At 49.3% G+C, this 15,407-nt stretch overlaps 1 long non-coding RNA gene across 1 annotated transcript in view; it reads right to left on the bottom strand.

The window, feature by feature from the left end:
* Positions 1-7,930: 7,930 nt before the first annotated feature.
* Positions 7,931-15,407, bottom strand: part of LOC114484915 (uncharacterized) — a 30,780-nt gene continuing 23,303 nt past the window's right edge. Inside the window, exon 4 of the long non-coding RNA XR_003678276.2 lies at positions 7,931-11,523. This is a non-coding gene — a long non-coding RNA (uncharacterized lncRNA). The remainder of the gene's footprint in view (positions 11,524-15,407) is intronic.

A 15,407-nucleotide genomic window follows, 5' to 3' on the forward strand; every position in this document is an offset into this window, starting at 1 on the left:
GTGGGATCCTCCTGGACCGGGGCACGAACCCATCTCCCCTGCATCGGCAGGCGGACCCTCAACCACTGTGCCACCAGGGAAGCCCAACACTTTTTATGTATTAACTCATCTGACCCTCTCAGTGATAACCCTGAAAGTTAAGTATAACCATCTAATGTTTATAGATGAGGAAACTAAGGCACAGAGAAGCACAGTCATTCATCGAAGCCCACCCAGCCAGAGAGTGGCAGAGCTGAGATTTGAACCCGTGCAGCCTGCCCTTAGAGCCCCAGAACTGTGGCTTATGAGCTAAGGCTCAGTGGCTGTTGTGTAGTAGGTGCTTTATTTGTGGAGACTGTCCCTGACAAGGTGTGTTCCCTTTCACCTGCCTCAGTCTCATCTGTATAATGCCTCCCCAGCTGTGGAAAAAAGAGAGTGAGATAAAAGGGAACAAAGTGACCCAGGGGCCTTTGTTTATTTAACTTATAGAGCACCTACTGTGTGCTGGACACTGAGCTAGGCACTGTGGACACAGCATTGAATTCGACAAACTCCCTGTCTCCTGGGAGCTGATGACATTCCAGTGTGGAGATGGGCAACAGATGAGTCAACACAGAGGTAAACAGGATGATTTCGGATGCTGAGTGCTATGGAAAAAATAGAACAAGGTGACGGGACAGTGACCGGGTGGTCGAGAGGGGTCTAGGAAGAAGAAGCATGTGAGCTGTGTCCTGAAGGAGGAGAAGGGACCTTCCCAGGAAGATCTAGGTGTGGGAAGCACCCTCCAGGCAGGGAGAACCGCAGCGCAAAGGCCCTGGGGTGGGCACTGACGGGACAGAACTGGTCAAGCCCCGCTCTTGCTGCCGGCTGGGAAGCCAAGGCACAAAGAGAGGAAGGGCCAGACCCAAGGCAGGCAGCTGGCAGAGGTGGGGCGGGGAATGTATGGAGGCAGAACCCAGGGGCCAGGACCTCTGCAGGCTTCATGGCCCACACCCCAGCCAGAATCTTCCAGGCTGCTGGAGGGGCAGCCTCCCCATCCCCCTGCTGTCCCAGTTCCTTTGTTTAATTACAAACAGCGTTTCTCCCCATCGCTTAATCGTGCAACAGATGCCCATGGATTTGCCGCCATCTGGCCCCAGTTCCTGGCTTGGGATGATGGGGCCCAGTGACTGTCTTTAAAGACTGAAGGGACACCTTGGCTGGGAGGGCGCCAAACTTGGCATATTCTCAGCGCTGTGAGGCCAAGCTTCTGCATCCTCTTCTGCAGTGGGGAGGACAACTGATGGTCATTGTGACAGCCTTTGAGAAAATAGTGGCAAGTGCCTGGCACCAAGTAGCCCTCAGCTCTCAAAGGGGCCAGGATGCTGTCCCCAGAAGGTTGTCATTCTTGTGTCTCAAGAGCAGAACAGAGAGGGTGCAATTTCATCTTCCAGCAACCTGGGCAGGAAGTTAGAAAGTTCCCATTTGATGGATGGGGAGACTGAGGCTCCAGGAGGCTCGGGAACTTGCCCAAGGCCCCACAGCATCTGAATGAGGGAGCAGGGTCAGTGTTCAGCTCCTTCAGCCCCGAAACCCTCTCCTTTCCACTCCAGTGCCCCACCGACCACAATTTTTCGCAAACTGTCGATTGTGACAGGGACATCCCTGTGGCTAATCCTCCTGGGAGCATCACCCTGGGTTCTATTTGTGGGCCTGCGTCGGCTCTGATGTCCACAGGTGATCTGAAGCCCAAACCAGCCCTTCTGGCTGGGGAGGGGAACTAAAGTGAATTATTTTCTGTGCCCAAACAATACTACTACTACTCTAGCGTTAAGAATGTTAACAGGCAATTATTGAACGCTGTAACTCTGTGCCATGGATTGTTCATGTATTATCTTATTTTAAACGTCACAGCAACCTTCTGAGGAAGCCTCTGTTATGCCCACTTGGCTTTTGAGGGCCCTGAGGCTCTGAGCACCGAAGGACCCACCCAAATTTGAACCTGGGCTCATCAGACAGAAGAAACTCATGCTTCTGAGAAATGGCTTTGGAACTTGGGACTTTTCCCAGCAACACCCTCTTCTCGGCCCTCAGGAGCCATGATGTGAAAAGAAACACCCAGGGGGACTCGTGTCCAGGTGCGCTACCAAGCTAGAAGCTTCTGAGCAGCTTCCCGTCACTCTGCCTCGCATCCCCCATCAACCCTGGCACCATACCTCCTAAATAAATTATTGCATCTCCCTGCCTCCACCTGGGCCCAGCACTCACCACTGCTCCCTGCCCCGCACAGTCCCTGAATGCACATCCCTGGACGAGGCACTGCTGCCCGAACCTCTTTCCATTCTCCCTCTTACTGAGCTTTTCTTGCTTCGTCGCTCCAGCCAGACTCAACTTCTAGTTCCCCCGAGGGTTGGCCTCAACCTCGGGTGGGAACATTCTTGGCTGGGGGGGTGTGCACTGTAGGGTGTTTAGCAGCACTCCTGGCCTCTGCCGCATACCCCTCTCCAGTTGGGACAACCAAAAAATATCTCCAGGCGCTGCCAAATTCTCCAGGGAGAGCAAAGTCACCCTGGGTGGGAAGCACTGGGCTCGGCGTTTGTTCATGCCCTTCTTTCTTTTAGGAACACTCACTCCCAGCCCTCTGCCCTCATCCTTTCATTCCTCTCTGTACTTCAGGTCCCTTTGGATGCCACCCATGAGCAGCCTTCCCAGCCCCAGGTGGGGTCAGGAGTCTTCTAGGTGCTCCCACAATCCACCGTCAGTGACCTGATGATACCATCTTGTAATTGTCAGGTAGCTTGTCCAGCCCAGCCTCCAACCGCACCAGGACATCTGCTCCACGAGGACAGGCACAGTGTCTGTCTGTTCATGGAGTAGGGGTTCAGTCCACATTTCACACTGCCTCACCCCTTTTCTGCCTCTCTGTCCTCACTCATGCTGACAGTTGTTTAATCACTCAACAAACAAGTCCACATAATGTGAAGGTGGCAGAGATACTGAAAAGAATCAGACACGATTCTGGACAAAGCGTGGGGTATTAAGAAATTGCAAATTGTTTCATCTGCCTGGGGCCACAGGTTGGAGGGGCAGTGGTGGTGGACAGTGGTGATAAGACAGGAGCCTGTGGCCACGGGCAGGAGTTTGTATTTTTCCTGAGTGAGTTGAGAGCCATGGCAGGTTGTAGGCAAAGGAAGGACAGGATATGACTCGGGTTCTATCAGGGTCCCTCTGGCTACACATGGAGAGGAGACGGTCAGCAGGCGAGGGTGGAAGCTGGGAGAGCAGAGAGGAAGTGACTGCCGCAGTTTAGGTGGGAGAGGATGGTGGCCTGGCCGGGGGGTCGTCGTGGAGGTGAGGAGACATGGTCTGATTTGAGAGATGTTTAGGGCACAAAACTGACAGTTTTGATGGTTTGGATAAGGGGGGGTGAGGGAGGGAGCGTCAAGGACAATGACCAAGGAGCTGAGGTCAGGGACCCATCTGGCACCTCGTCCCTGCATCCCCCCCAGAGCCCTCCACGGGGGGCGGCTGGTGCAGGGACCCACCTCTGCCCCCCCAGGCCTCTGCTTCCCCTCCAATCTCTCTCAGGTGTGGCCGTGGCTCTCCCACACCCCACTGTGTGACTCCTGGCCAATTTCTTGGCCTCTCTGGGCCTGTTCCCGGAGCATCTATGCATCCTCCTCTCCTGGAAGGGCATGAGGGTGCAGGAAGCCGCCAGCTCAGGCAGAGAATCTTGAAGAACCTGTCTTGCCAGCCTCACCCATCCCTCCCGGGTACTCAGCAGGCAGAGGGGCACCTGGGGCAAGGCCTGCGCAAGAGGACCTGGCCCAGCCCCTCATTCCCTGCACTGACGACCAGCCCTCTGCCCCGCTGAGGGCCCTTGGGGTCCAAACCTCCAATCCCAGGGGCTGTAAGCCCAGGCCCAGCCTCTGACTCTGAGCCCCACTCTCTGGCAGGGGCTGCCCAGGCCTTGGGAATGAACAGTCTCCCTTAGCAGCATAGCTTGGTGGTCAAGGGCATGGGGACTGGAGCCAAGCCTGAGTGCAAATTCCACTGCCCCTTCCTGCTGTGCAGCCTTGAGCAAGTGACTCCACCTCTCTGATGCTCAAAGAAAGAGGCCTGGCTAGGAAGGCACATCCCACATAAGCAGGGCTTTTATATGCAGCGGGTATGAGTCCCAGTTCACAAACTAGAGCTGTATGGATTTTGTTTTTTTGTAGCTGAACTTAATTTCCATCTCGTGCCATCATTCTGGCAGGCTGGTGGAAGCCGGCTGATGGTTGATTCCCACCTCTCCCCAGGCCACTTCCCCATTCTGGGTTCCCAGCTGTTAGTGATGCTGAGATGTTGGGGACAAGAGTGAGAGCAGGGACGTGGATCTGGAATGGGCTGTTTCTCACCAGTGAGGCCATATGGTGCTGTGCCTGTCTGTTCCCCAACGCCTGCGTCCTGGGGTCCTTTGGCTGTTTCCTGGCCACTCCCAAGGACTGGATGAAGGATGCCTTTCCAGAATCCTGGAGAAGCCATTCCTACCTGAAGCCTGGCTTCTTTGGGCGCAACCTCAGGCAGGGGGCCACCCCTACCACTCTTCTCTCTATCCCCAGCCTGGAACCCTGCCCCTGGTTCTGGAAGGGGTGACTTGCTCTCTATAAGATGCTTTTTCACAAATATGAGTTCTTCCTGCTCCCCTTGGTTTCGAAACTCCAAGGCTAGGAAACCTCCTGGGATCCCAGTATTTGGTGTCCCACAGCTTCCCAGAGGCACTGAGCACAGACTGGCCCAGGGCTGCCCTCCATCGGGGAGGGGGACAGGGGAGACAGGAAGAAAACCAGGGATCAGGGTGAGGGGTGGAGGAGAAGAGGAAAGAATTATCAGCGAAGGCAGCATTCCCAAACCTTTGGTCTCAGGATTTTAAAACGATTTTTAAAAATTATTGAAAAGCCCAAGGAGCTTTTGTTTATGTGGATTATGTCAATCAATACTCATATTAGAAATGAAAACTGGGCTTCCCTGGTGGCGCAGTGGTTGCGCGTCCGCCTGCCGATGCAGGGGAACCGGGTTCGCGCACCGGTCCGGGAGGATCCCACATGCCGCGGAGCGGCTGGGCCCGTGAGCCGTGGCCGCTGGGCCTGCGCTCCGGAGCCTGTGCTCCGCAACGGGAGAGGCCGCAGCAGGGGGAGGCCCGCATACCACAAAAAAAAAAAAAAAAAAAAAAGAAATGAAAACTAAGAAGTTTATAAAATATTTATTTTATTCACTTAATAATAATAATTCCAGTACATTTTAATATAATTAACATGTTTTTATAATAAGTAACTACAGATTTCAAAACAAAAAAAAATGTACTGAGAAAAGTGGCATTAGTGGCACTGTTTACATTTTTGCAACTCTCTCAAACGGCTAGTGTAATAGAAGACATCTGGATCTCATATCTGCTTCTGCATTCCATCTGTTGTGATTTTTTGTTTTGGTTGAAGTATCCAAAATAAAAAAAATCGCAGCTTTACAAAGGCACATCTTTGGAAAGGAGGGAATATTGTAATATTGTGAATATTCTTTAATGCTACACCAAAACTTGACAGTGGTTGTTCCTTAAAGTATAGTTGCACTGTGGAATCTAAATACCTATGATGAGCTTTTCACACTCTACACGCCTATGAGAATGAGAGTGAAAAGGCAAATAACCTTGTGAACCCTGTGAAAGGGTCTTGGGGACCCCCGAGGATCCTTAGACCACACTTTGAGAACTGCTGAGTAGGATTAAGTACATGAGTTCAATTCCCATTTCCACTGCTTCCGGGCTGTGTGTCCTTGGAAAGGTCACTTCGCTTGTCTATGCCTGTTTCCTCGTCTATAAAATGGTAATAACAAGACCCACCTTACTTCGTGATAACAACACATGCCTGCTGCCAGGACTCATAAAAAGCACAGTGTAAAGGAAAGGACTTGTTCGTATCAGCCCTTCATCCTCACACATGCCTTCCTGCCACAGGGCCTTTCCACAAGCTATTTCCTCCTCCCCAAACCCCTTCTTCCTTGGCTTTGCCAAGGGAACTAACTTGTTATTACTCTTCAGCTCTCAGCTCAAGTGCAACCTCCTTCAGGAAGGCTTCCCTGACTTCCTTGAAATGTCAGACACCACAACAGAGGATTCCAGAGCATGGTTGACAACAGTTGATATTTTTTAGAATCATTAGGTGATTATCTGTCTCTGATCGGACCATGGCCCAGGTTGATTGTTGCCCTCCGACATGCTAGAGCTTGTATGGAATGAGTGTGGTTGAAAGAACATCTGTCATAAAGTGTCATCTGTACTGATACCTTAGTTTTTCCAGCCTTGGAATGGAAAAGTTGGGCTCTGACAAGTGCCCCCTCCCCAGTCCCCTACCTTCTCTGCCAACAGCTAGATTGCACCAAGGGCTGGGGGAGGCAAGTGTCCAGGCCCCAAAGCTGCGGGGCTCTCTCTGGGGACCCTGCCGCTACCTGGGTCCCCTTTATGTAGGGTGCCCTGGGGTCATGCCTTCCCTCCCCCAACAGTTCTTCCCTTTCTTCAGGTGGTTCCCTGCCCTGAGCCCACAATAATCTCTCAAACTCCAGGCTGGCAAACATGCTGCTCCCCCTGTCCAAACATCCTGTTCCCTCTCCCACTCTCCCTTCAAGACTGGCTCAGTCAGGATTTCCTCTCCCCACCCCACGCCTGGACTGTGTCCCTGTGTCCCTGTCATCACAGCACAGATCACATTGCCTATTTGTTTTTTGTTTTTTTTTTTTTTTGCGGTACGCGGGCCTCTCACCGTTGTGGCCTCTCCCGTTGCGGAGCACAGGCCCCGGACGCGCAGGCTGAGCGGCCATGGCTCACGGGCCCCGCCGCTCCGTGGCATGTGGGATCTTTCCCGGACCGGGGCACGAACCCGCGTCCCCTGCATCGGCAGGCGGACTCTCAACCACTGTGCCACCAGGGAAGCCCTGCCTGTTTGTTGTTCTTTCTCCATCCCCCTCCCCACCAACCAGGCTGCACGTTTGTCAGGGAGGGGATTATGTCATCTTTGCTTTTCCAGGATCGGGCATTGGACCTGGCATCCAGTATGTGTCTAACACATATTTGCTGACATGACGTGGAAGTGGAGTTTGGGAGGGATTTCTGTCATCAGAGGGGTTGTATCAGTTAGTTTGGGGCTGTAGGTAATAGAAGCTTAGGAGATTAACTGTAAAGGGATTTATTGGCTCCCATAAACAAAAAGCCTAGCAGAAATGTGAGCTTCAGGCTTGGTTTGATCAGGGCTCCAATCTTTTCCTCTGTTTCACCTGGTTCTGCCACTTCTGTGCGCTGATATTTTCCTCTAGCTGGTTTTCTTCGTGGTGTTAAAATGGGTACAGCAATTCCAGGCCTCAATCTATTCAGACGCAGAAGGTCTCTTTGAGTGGTTTCTAAGAGTACTTGGAATGCATCATTTCCAGAAGCCCACAGTGTTGAGTTACCTCTAGAGACTCAATGGACCAAAGTGGTTACATGTCTGTCCTTGAGCCAGTAGCCATGACCAGAGGGTGAGATTTTGAAAATTAGTTTGGGATTGGAGTCAAGAGGACAGTCAGCTCCCCTCAAAAGCAGGGCTATAATAGAGGAGTGTGGTAGCCCCCAAAATTGGAGCAGTCACCAGGAGAAGAGTGAAGTGGCAAGAGAGTCAAAACATCCATTCCAGAACTTAATTATATTAAAATCTGGAGGAAAAAAGTTGTTCTTTGAGCAAAGACCAATCCAGGGAAAACACTGCCAAATGTCTAGATATTTCACCAGAACCCTGTATCAAAGGCAAGAAGATAACAGATTTTTCTGCTCTCTGATTGAATTCCATTGACTGAACCCCCGGCCAATTCACAAAGCTGCAAATGACTTTACTAAATATTTTTTAATGTGTTTCTTTTTTTCTGATTATGATAACAATACATGCTTGTTGTTAAAATATTTAAATAATGCAGAAAAGTATTTAAAACAGTGCTTCTCAAACGACTGCGGTTTTGTCCCCCAGGAGACATGTGACAATGTCTGGATACATTTTTGGTTGTTATGACTCGGGGGGTCATGGGTGCTACTGGCATCTGGTGGGTAGAAGCCAGGGATGGTGCTAAACATCCTGCAATGCCCAGGACAGTCCCCGGAAACAAAAAATTATCTGGCCCCAAATGTCAGTAGTGCCCAGGTTGAGAAACTGACTTAAATGAAAGGAAAAATTACTACTGAAAATTTTACCATCTAGAAATAAACACTGCCGCCATTTTGGTAAACATCCTTTAGCATACACACTCTTTAATATTCCTGCAGGTGCACATACAACTTAGGACAAGTTAGATCATGCGTGTGAAAAATTTTTTCTCTACAATATGTCGTGGCATCTCTCTATATTGCCATTTTAAATTAGTATTTAATACAATTTCCAATATTTATTTAATACAATTTAATTTTAATACAGTATTTTATTGTTTACTTAATGAATCCTTTGTAGTTGGGCATTTCTGGGTTTTTCCCCCATTTTTCACTATGATAAACAATGCTGCAGTGAACACCCTTGTCCCTAGAGAATGCTTGGCTTATTACATCCTTAGGATAAGTGCCCCAAAGTTAGATTTCTGCAATGCTTTAAAATCCCTACCCATTGAACATTGTGGTATGCATTGCCATTCTATGCCAATCCGATAGGTGGAAAATGATAAATCATTGTAGCTTTTATTTGCATTTCCTTGATTACTGGCAGGGTGGATCTTGCTTTACACATATACCTGCCTTTTGTAATTCTTCACTTGTGAATAGTCAATTTTATAATAAGGTGTTTTCCTTTTCCTATTGTTTTGCAGGAACTCTGTATATTAAGGATATTAACCCTTTCTAAGAGTTCCATAATTGACTTCAGAAGCCTCTTTTCTTTCTGTCTGTATTCTTCTTCTTTTTTTTTTTAAGTTCTCTTGTGCTTTCGAAGGATGTGCTTAATGTTCTGACAAGCGTTTCATGAATTACATTGGGAAATAACTTTTCTAACAAACCCATTTAACAACCATTCTTTGTTCCCGCCTCCTGATAATGCTCAGAGCCACAGCGGCAGCCTTTGCCCAACTCCGTGTCATTAACCCTTGATCTTTTCCTGCTGAACAGCAGATTGCTTTCCGGAGCTGGGAACACAGTTTCATTTTCACCTTCCCGCTGATGGAACTGTCGCTGACTCTGTGCCAGATGGCTGTTTACATAAGAAATGATTTGATTATATTGTACAACCAATGGAAGCCTTTCTCTGAATGAAGAAGCCAGAAACATATAATCAAAGACATTAACTGTGTGCAAAGAAACGCAGCCCACTCTAAATTTCCCACCAACCGTAATAACAGTTTTCCAGGGAAAAATAAGAACAGGGCTATGGTTTCCTACTAAAAATGTGTTAAGAGAAAGACTTTTAAATGGAGACTGTGGCTTTAGCCCAGTTGCACTCTCGAATCACACCAGGCTTGACTCAAATCCCAGCTCTATAACTTACTATCTTTGGGACCTTGGGAAAGTCACTTACCTGCCCTGAACCTGTTTCTTCACTTATACAATGGCTACAATAGTAACGCCAACCTCAGAGGAAAATTGAGAAGATTAAATAAAACAACACATATGTAGCACTTTCTTAGAGTGTGTTCAGCCACAAGGACTAGAAGGTAAATGAACATGGCAAAACAATGGCAGGGGAGTTCATAATTTCATCTAATAATGGTTGTTTAATTTGAAGGCATGAAGATGTAAATAAAAACTCACATCCTTTCCATCTTCCTGCTCTGCCATTCTCAGCAATTTACTGATGATTTTTCTCATGGTTTCAAGATGGCTGCTGCAGCCCCAGGCATCACACACAGACATGATAACATCAAGTAAAGAAGAGGAAAGGCATCTTCTTCCATGTGTCCCCTTTTATGAGGGAGACAGATGTTCCCAGAAGCCCCCTGAAGACTTCCCATTGACCAAGATTGCATCACATGCCCGATTTCAAACCAGTCACTGAAAAGGGAAGTGAGAATGACCATCATTGGTTTAGAACTATGATAACTCACTCTGAGGTGAGGAGGGCAACTGTCCCTGAGTACCTGGGTAGACGTACATCCAACAAAACTGGACCCTGCTAGCTGAGAAGACGTGAGTGGGAAAGTACCATGTCTACCATGAGCGTAGTTCCTGAGATACAATATGTGCCCGCGAAGCCAGCATTTGGCAAGCTCTGGCCTGGGAGCCCATGCATGGGATGACCACAGCTACAATTGGCCGGGGAGCCGCTCTGCAGCCAGACCCCTATATCCAACCACCCACTCACCATCTCCACTTGGAAGGCTCATAGGAACCTCACATCCAACATAGCGTATTTGAACTCAGGGTCTTCACTTCCAATTCCCTCTCCATCCTCATTCCTTCTCTGCTGTTGCCCACCTTGCTCAAGCCAGAAGCTGGCTGGCCATGGGGATTCCCTGCTTCTCCTCACCATCTATGCCTGTATTTCTCCATCTTTACCAGCACCTTAGTTTGACCCTCCTTGTTCTCCCTGCGGCCGTCTGGGCTCATATGCCTGTGCTGTTCCCTTGGCCTGGAACCTTTCCCACCGCTGTTCCTCCATCACCTTTCCCACCGCTGTTCCTCCATCACCTTTCCCTGGGAAACTCTTCTGACTCCCCCAAGTCAACCCCCACTTTATATCTCCTCACAGCCATGCATACCTCCCTGCATTGGCCTTATCATGCTTCGTGTTTATTTACATCGTTATTTGACTCATGTCTCACCCCACCAGGTTGCAAATTCCATAAGGATAGGAACCAAATCTGTTTTGTTCACTGATAATCCTCAGTGCCTGGCACGTAGCACAGCCTGTGTTTTTAAAAAAATAAATGAATAAATCCATTTCCCACCCCGTAGCCATAGAGATCTTTCTAAGAAGCAAATCTAATCACCTCACCCTCCTGCCTCAAGCCTCCAGTGGCTCCCCTTTACCCTCAGGGAAAAATTCAAAGGGCTTCACATGGCTTTTCTAGGCCCTTCAAGTAAATCCTGCCACCCATACAGCCCCATTTTCACCTGTCCCCATCGTTCCCTGTGATCCAGCCACCCTCAGCTCCTTTAGGTGTCCTGAAAGCTCCATGTTCTCTCTTGCCTCCAGATTTACCCGTATGCTATGCATCTCCCTGGAAACTTTGTCTAGGAAAATCTGTCTTCTCATTGTCAAGCCTCCATCTAAAAGTTGTCTCCTCCAGTAAGCCCTCCACACCTACCCCTGTCAGCCTGGGTTAACACCTCTGAGGCTTCCCCAACAACATGTGTTTACCCCTCTGTATAAATCAGGCTACATCTGAGCTGCTATAACACACAGCCACAGTGGCCCAATGGGACAAAATTTAAATTCCAGCACAGAGGTGGAAGGTCCAAGTTTGGTGAGCTGGTTTAGTTCTGCAAGTTCATTCTAGAAACCCTGGTTCCTTCGGTCTAGTTGCTCTAGTATCTTCATTCCACAGCTTCCAGTGAAGTCCAAAATGGCTGCTTTAGCTCCTTCATCACACCTACATTCCAGTCAGCAGGAAGAGAGAGTGTTATTCCTTTTGAGGGCATGACCAGAAGTGGTTTCACATCACTTCTACTCATATCCCATTGGCCAAAACTTGGTCATATGATCACACCTAACTGCAAAAGAGGCTGGGAAATATAACCACTCTTTTGGCAGTGTGTGCCCTGATAGCACCCCCAAATTCTCTCCGTATGAGGAAAAAGATGATGGAGGTTGGTGGACACTGGTAGTACCTGCCACCCTCACCCTCAGCGCTGAGCACGGTGTTGTCTGGTTCCTCATCCATCGGCCCAGCCAGACTGTAAGCTCTTTGAGGACAGGGACCATGTGTGGTCGTCACTGTTGCATCCCCAGCAACTAGCAGCGTGCCTGGCACGTGGTACATGAGAATGAACAGCAGAGGCTAAAGCGCAAGCTGGAGAAACTGAGGCAGGCCCTAGTTCAGTTTCACACACGTTTCCTGGGTGCCTATTACACATAAGATCCTGGGGCTCCCAGCCTGGTTTAGGTGGCTGGGGGCAGTGAGGCTGGCCTGGCCCAGCAGTATCCCAACCAGTACTGGGTCTGCAGCTGCAAGACCCCCACCTGATGTGGGAGCTAAAGAGCCCCAGGGACTGGTCCAGAAACAGGGCAGAGTCCCCAGCCAGAGGGAGGAGGCCCCATGAGTTTCCACAGGTGGAACAGGCCCTGAATCCTGATCCCACCTGGCCCTGGGCCCACTGTACTTCCTGCCCTGCCCCAACTTTATTTGGACTTGGGCCCAGCCCTGAGCACCTGCCTTCCCTACTCTCCTGAGAGAGGGCTGGGGATGGGGCTCCCCTCCCCGTGGGCAGCCCAGGAGCCTCGCTGTGGGGTAGGCCTGATAGGAACACTGCAGATTTGAGTGCCAGAATCAAGGGGTATCTGAGGAAGGAAGAGAGAAGATGCTCCCCTGACCCTCCACCCTAAGTGCTGTGACCTGGGATCAAGAGAAGCAGGCTTAGCTCAGAGAACCCTGGGTTCCAGTCCCAGCTTGATGCTTTCCAGCTGTGTGGTTGCACCGCAGCTTCCCTATCTGTGAAATGCACACCCGCAGCCCAGGTTGGCTTCTCAGGGTCGGTATAAGACTCAGGTGGGGAAAGGGGTGTGAAGGGGCTTTGAGGCGTTGGGTCCTGTAGAGAAAAGTTGCTTATTAGTGTTGTTAAGATCAGTGTTATTTATAGGGTACCAGCAGGCAGAGGCCTGGAGAAGTGGGCAAACTATAAGCCAGTGTACCATCTGCAGGGTACGGTGCAGAGTGAGACCTCCGTGATTGGTGAGTGGAGGAATCCTGTCTCTCCCCAGCGAAAACCTGTCCACTGACTTCTCACTGCACGTTAGACTACAATAGAACTCCTGTCCATGCTGGCCAAGGCTCCGCGTGGTCCGCCCCCATCTCCTTACCTCCCTGACCTTGAGTCTCACCTCTGTCCCTCCCCTGATCACTCTGTCCTAGCCACTCTTTTTTTTTTTTTTTTTTTTTGCGGTACGCGGGCCTCTCACTGTTGTGGCCTCTCCTGTCGCGGAGCACAGGCTCCGGACGCGCGGGCTCAGCTGCCGTGGCTCACGGGCCCAGCCGCTCCGCGGCATGTGGGATCTTCCCGGACCGGGGCACGAACCCGCGTCCCCAGCATCGGCAGGCGGACTCTCAACCGCTGCGCCACCAGGGAAGCCCTGTCCTAGCCACTCTTGCTCCTTGCTGTTCCTCAGAGGTATCCAACTGGCTCCAGCTTCGTCACCTTCGTACTTGCTGTTCCCTCTGCCTGGATCTCCCTTCTCTGCTGCTCCAGCTTCCCCTTCTGATCTCCACTTAGATGTCACCTCCTTGTTCTCCCAAAGAGCAACCACCCGCCCGGGTGTCTACCACACTGCGCCATCTGATTGACTTCCCAGCGCTGATCAGCATCATCGTAGGCACATTGTTCTTGTTCATTCATTCGTTTGCTCATTTCTTCTCTGTCTCCTCCAGCTGAGCACATGGACCGTTGTCTGTCTTGTTCTCCACTGTATCCAGAGCCTAACACAGGGCCTGGCACATAGGAGGTGCTCGGTAAGTATTTGTTGACTAAATGAGCACATACAAAGTGAGGAAGGGCAGTGGGACTAACTTTTATTGAGCACCTACTACATGCCAGCCACATTCACTATTGCCTTCAAGACTCATAACATCACTGCCACCTCAGAATTATTATCCCCACTTCACAGCTGGGGAAACTGAGTTTCAGAGTAAAGAAATGAGTCTATTGAGGTCACTCCAATAGCAGGGGGCAGGTGATGGATCTGAAGCCAAGCCTCAGACTGGGGGAAATATTTACAACCTAAACACAAAGATCTTGAAGGTATTAGTAGGTTCTTGGGTGTACACATCTATCAGAGCTCATCAACTGTGCACTTTAAGTTGGAGGCTCTCAACTGGGGATCATTTTGCCCCCAGGAGACATTTGGAAATGTCCTGACACATTTGTGGTTGTCATGACTGGGAAAATGTGCAGCTGGCATCTAGGGGTAGAGGCCAAGGGTGCTGCTAAACATCTTGCAATGCACAGGAAGGCCCCAAACAAAGAATTATCTAACCCAAAATGTCAATAGGATTGGGATTGAAAAACCTCGCCTTAAGTTGATGCAGTTTATGGTACATAAATTATACCTCAATAAAGTTGATTTAAAAAAAAACAAGATTTGGGGACTTCTCTGGCGGTCCAGTGGTTAAGACTGCACTTCCACTGCAGGGTGCGCAGGTTCAATCCCTGGTCAGGGAACTAAGATCCCGCATGCTGCGCAGTGTGGCTAAAAAAAATTTTTTTAATTAAAAAATAAGAAAATTTTTAAAAAAGATTTGTAGCCCAAATGGAAAAGGACTCATACCAATCACAAAGGAAAAAAAAACAAAACCAAATCAGTGAGAGACAATGCCAGATAATTTTAAAAGGCAAATTAACACATCGGAAAATATAAATAGCCAATACATAAATGATAAGGGGATTCACCTCAATACTAATCAAGGAAATGCAAATTATAACATAAATAATAATTTTGTCCCCATCACATGGGAAAAAAAATTTAAGTGATAATATCCTGTCTGGTGACTCTGAGCGAGGCAGTTCCTCTCGTACAAGGTGGGAGGGAATGTAAGCTGGCAAAGCCCTAGTGTTGATTTGGGAACACTTCCTGACATTTTAAACGGACGCACCCGTCTACCCGCAGTTCCAGTTACACTTTGTAGAAATGCACCGCAGGCGTGAAGAGTGCTTCATGAGGAGGTTCACTGAGGCATTGTTTCAAATAGTGAACGTTTTTAGGGGAAGCTAAATATCCATGAACATGGGATGAGGTAAATAAGCTGTGGTACATCCATCCCGTGGAGTTCTATGCAGCAGGTTGAAACAATGATAAGGCGAATCTCTAATGCATAATTTTAGGTGGCAATAAAAAAGCAAGCCGAGAAATCACATTTATAATCTGTTTCTATTCAGATCACACAAAACAAATCTGAGGCAGGTACCATCATTCAGCATCCATCACCCCTTTCTTCTCACTAATAAGACCCCAATTTTGAATGGGACAACAATGCGCCAACAGAAAATTATCACGTACCCAGCCCACCTTGCAGGCACCAGGTGCAGTAGGGTGGCCACGTGACCCAATTCTGGTCAGTGAGATGGAAATACAAATCTACCAGGTAGGGCTCTGAGAAAGCCACCATGTTTTTGATCTAAGAGGGGGACTTGGCCCATGTCTTGTCCCTTCTCCTGGGCTGAGCATAGGATGCCAGGCAATGAAGCAGCCCTTTTGAGCCATGAGTTTGAAAGTCACGTACCAAAGTGGGATTCAAGGAAGCTAGTCATTGGCGATGTCCCTGAA

Source organism: Physeter macrocephalus, unplaced genomic scaffold (genome assembly GCF_002837175.3).
Source record: "Physeter macrocephalus isolate SW-GA unplaced genomic scaffold, ASM283717v5 random_188, whole genome shotgun sequence".
Taxonomy (NCBI): Eukaryota; Metazoa; Chordata; class Mammalia; order Artiodactyla; family Physeteridae; genus Physeter; species Physeter macrocephalus.